General features: G+C 53.4%; 1 pseudogene; it reads left to right on the top strand.

Annotated features, from left to right (window-relative positions):
• The first annotated feature begins 2,996 nt into the window (after positions 1-2,996).
• Positions 2,997-3,889, top strand: LOC112104835 (annotated as a pseudogene).
• The last annotated feature ends 524 nt before the right edge of the window (positions 3,890-4,413 follow it).

Genomic DNA, 4,413 nt, shown 5'->3' with positions numbered 1-4,413 from the left:
TTTATGCTATTTTCCCAGCACCCTGATACCACACTAAGCACCAGGCATCTGCTAACCACCTAGGGACCTCAGCTGAGATTACAGCCCCATTGTAGATATATAGTGAGAAATATATAGTGGCCCAAGGAACTTACAGCCTAACTAGATAGGAGAGAGAAGTATTTCTATTCCCATTTTACTGATTAGGGACTAAGGCCCAGAAAGATTAAGTGGCTTGCCCAAGGTCACCCAACGAGTCTGTAGCAGAGTTGGGAATTGATCCCAGATCCCCTAAGCCCCCAGTCCAGGGTTTTAATTAAACACTCATCCAATCTGCTTCCATGATCTTTCATGTATATTCATGACCTAATTTATTTCAGTAGGAGCTGCGACTGCTCAGCACCTCTGAAAATGCGGCTACTCAGTTCTCAGCCCTTTCCACTGACTCTTGACAGCTTATCCAGTTCCGGCACCTCCATGGCCTAGGGGGTGACAGGAGAATGAACCTTTAACCTCGTCCCCTCAGCCCCATGCAGATTCTTGTAGAGCCCTTCCTGGTTTCTGCAGATAACTTCTTTTGTCCCTGATGTAGAAACTTTCTCCCTGAGTTCATCTGACTTGAATTGTTTCTCTCTGATTGTCATCAAAGTCTAATTAAAAATACACTTCAGATTATTGCGCTGGTTAGCTTGAAATCTGCAGCTATGAAATGTGCTCTCTCTCTCTCTCTCTCTCTCTCTGTGTCTCTAGCAGCTTTAACCAAACGGATCGGCTTTAATCCCAAAGATAATTTAACAGGCAGGGCTTGGAAAGGCTGTTCACATCATTTATAAACTTTTGATTCATTTTTCCCCTTTCAAGCCACCACAAGTTAAGGAAGAATTGATAAAGAACCTCGGCCCTAACAAGCCCTGTGCTGTTGGTCTATGGTCTAGGCATGGGCAGAAGGGAATCTCTTATGGGGAGTCTCCATGGCTAGCACCTCCATCATTCACAGCAGAGTACTGGGATGCTGGCAGGTGGCCTGCCTTCAAACCCCTTCTAAGCTAAGGTGACCATATGTCCCGTTTTGGCCGGGACAGTCCCCTGTCCCGGCCGTCCTGTCTTTTCGGGCAAAACTATGCATGTGTCCTGTTTGCGTTGGCAAGAGCAAACTGGACAAATTCACAGTTTAGCCCAAAAAGTGGGGTGGGACTCTAGTGGGGCATGGAGGAACGTGCGGTGTGTGTGGGGGAACAAGTGGCTACACCAGCCCCGTGCTGGAGGGAGGGCTAGGGAGAGTGTCTCAGGCCGGCTGACCTGCCCTGCACGCAGCAGGGAGAGGGGGGCCTCAGGTGGCCCCACGCATGGGCTTGCAAGGGTGGCCTCGGGCAGCCCCGCATGTGGGGGACATGATGGGGAGGCTGGAGCCAGACCCATGTCGGGGACGTCAGCCTGGCCCTGTGTGGGTGGGAGGCAGGGAGGGCTCAGGCCAGACCCATGGGTGTGGCCACCCTATTCTAAGAATTTGAAATGGTGGCCATCCACTGCGTGGATGCACGTTCACTCAAGTGCCCCCTGCAGGCAGCCATTTTGGAAGAGAGGGCCCGTGGCTGCTGCAGCGTCCTGGGGGCGGAGGGGCAGTGTAGCGAGTGTAGGTGGCGCTGCAGAAACCCTGCTGCCACAAGGGGAAAACTGAAGCTCCTGGGGGCGGCGGGCCTGTGTGCATTAGTGGAACTGAGCTAATAAGTGCCTGTGCCTCAGAAGAGGCGGGAGGGGAGCTCTGCCGGATGAGTTAATGGAGCGACTCGACTGGCGTAGACTCTCACAGGAGACTCAATGGAGACAGCGGGGATCCTGCAGAGGGGTTAGGAAGATGGCTATGTACACCCCCCCCACACACACAAAACCTCACCCCACTGCTCCTAGGAAGGGCCTCAGCGGCTGGGACCTTACCTGCGGGATCTGTGGTGGGCGTACTGTCTGCTGTCCTTTCCTTTCACACAGCCATTGGTGCTGGAGGCCTCCTGAGCTGCGGTTCCGCTCGGCTTTTCCAAGCGTCTCTCCTCCGTTGGGCACGACAGGCAGCTCGGCGTCTCGCTGCTGGGCAACAGATCAGAGAAACAGCAATGAGGGGCTGTTCTCCTGGGAGGTCACCTTGTTTGAAGGACTACAACCGTTAATGTGGGTGTTACGCGAGTGCTCAGATGCTCCACCCGAGACCAGAGCCCCCCGGTGCTCGGCGCTGTTCAAACAAACAGGGAGACAGACCCTACCCCAAAGGGCTTGCAGGAAAATGGTGAGGCAGAGGGTGAGCGAAAGGAAGGAAGTTTCCCATTTAACAGATGGGGAACTGAGGCCCAGAGAGATGAAGAGAGTTGCCAAGGGTCATCCACTGGCTTTCAGGCCAGAACGGGAGGCCTCTGCTCCCAAGCTCTGTCAGGGAGGTGGGTTGAAAGGGGAGCTCGGTGGGAAAGAGGCTGATATGGGCTCTGGGTGGTTGGTGGTTTGCAGAGATTCATATGCACCTAGAGCCCGGGGTGGCGGAACTGGGTGGTGGAGGGGGCTAGCGCCCTGCAATGGAAATGCTGGGGAGGGGTAGATCTAGGTTTCTGTCCCCCCCCTTGTTTTTCACCCCCACAGTATCTCACAGAGGTGAGAACAGGACCCGGAGCGGAATGAGCAGCCACGGCAGCACATAACATCAGGCCAGCTACCAAGGCACAGGTTGGACTCAAGTCTGCGGATAGAACAGGAGTCCTTGTGGCACCTTAGAGACTAACACATTTATTTGAGCATCTGCATGAGCGTTTGGGTGGGTGTGAGTGAGCCCATGTGTCTGAATGTAAGATAGGGACAGAGTTGTGCAATTACCCCACGTAGGAGACAGTGTGAGAGATGCTGGGAAAGGAAGAGATTCAGTAACAATTGCTTTGGGCCCTCTGCATTAACCCTGCTTAGGTGCTGAGCTCCAGCCCTTGAGTGAGGTGTTGTCTATTGGGAGGTGGGGGAGGAACACCCCTTCAAACCAAACCCACATGAGTGCTCACTTGGCTGGGCCCCCTTACCAGCCTTACCCAAGTGGGACTGGCATGGGCTACCGGGAGTTTTACTGGAACTCAGCAGGGGATACAGAACGTGCTCTGTCATGCCCAGGAAGGGGAATAGAAGCAGCTGGTGATGCTCAGTTTCTGGTGGAGAAAAGCCAGAACTCAGATCTCTCCCCTGCTTCCTCCAGCTCTGGGAATTTCAGCCACTTCACACCAGATTCGGCCCCCAGCCCCCAGACAGAATCCTCGTCCCCCCAGCCTGCGTCCAAGCCTCAGAAGAATGGGAAGGAAAGAGAGGGAGGGATGAAGAAGGCCAAGATCCATACTGCCTTCTCCAAGGAGCAGCTGCAAAGCCTGCACCAGCGGTTCCAGAGCCAGAAATACCTCAGCCCCCAACAGATCCAGGAACTGGCTGCAGTTCTGGGGCTCACTTACAAGCAGGTTAAGACCTGGTTCCAGAACTGAAGGATGAAGTTGAAGAGATGCCAGAAGTACAACCTGTGGTTGGAGTGGGCTCAGTGCCTCACGCAGACCGGGTTCCAGCCCAGCAGGTACCTGGAAGTGCACCCCAAATTCCACCAGAGCTATCCGATCAGCGCAGCTGGAAACATCCAAGCTGTGGGCAACCCCCGTCAAAACTACTCAGCAGGGCAGAACCCATACGCATTCATAGCCAATGGGGGGGGGGGTCCTTCGGCAAAGGTGGAGCCACCTGTAGCGTCCAACAGACAGTGGGATTCATTGCCCAGCACAAAGTAGACTTTTATCATGGCTTCCCTGGGACCATGGAATACAGTGGCGCAAAGACAGGAGATGGCTATAGTTTCCATCATGCCTCAGCCACTGTGGCACATTTTCCGGGCACTGCTAAGCAGGGTTAATGCAGCAGGCCCAAAGCAATTGTTACTGAATCTCTTCCTTTCCCTGCATCTCTCACGCTGTCTCCTACGTGGGGTAATTGCACAACTCTGTCCCTATCTTACATTCAGACACATGGGCTCACTCACACCCACCCAAACGCTCATGCAGATGCTCAAATAAATGTGTTAGTCTCTAAGGTGCCACAAGTACTCCTGTTCTTTTTGCGGATACAGACTAACATGGCTGCTACTCTGAAGTTTGCAGATGACACTAAACAGGAGGGAGAGGTAGATACGCTGGAGGGTAGGGATAGGATACAGAGGGACCTAGACAAATTAGAGGATTGGGCCAAAAGAAATCTGATGAGGTTCAACAAGGACAAGTGCAGAGTCCTGCACTTAGGATGAAGAATCCCATGCACTGTTACAGACTAGGGACCGAATGGCTAGGCAGCAGTTCTGCAGAAAAGGACCTAGGGGTTACAGTGGACGAGAAGCTGGATATGAGTTGACAAGAAGGCTAACGGCATTTTGGGCTGTATAAG

The sequence above is a fragment of the Terrapene carolina genome, unplaced genomic scaffold, assembly GCF_002925995.2.
Source record: "Terrapene carolina triunguis isolate 2854851 unplaced genomic scaffold, T_m_triunguis-2.0 Scaffold951, whole genome shotgun sequence".
NCBI lineage: Eukaryota > Metazoa > Chordata > Testudines > Emydidae > Terrapene > Terrapene triunguis.
Note: the sequence above shows the minus strand (reverse complement) of the source record. Positions and strands in the feature narration are given on the sequence as shown.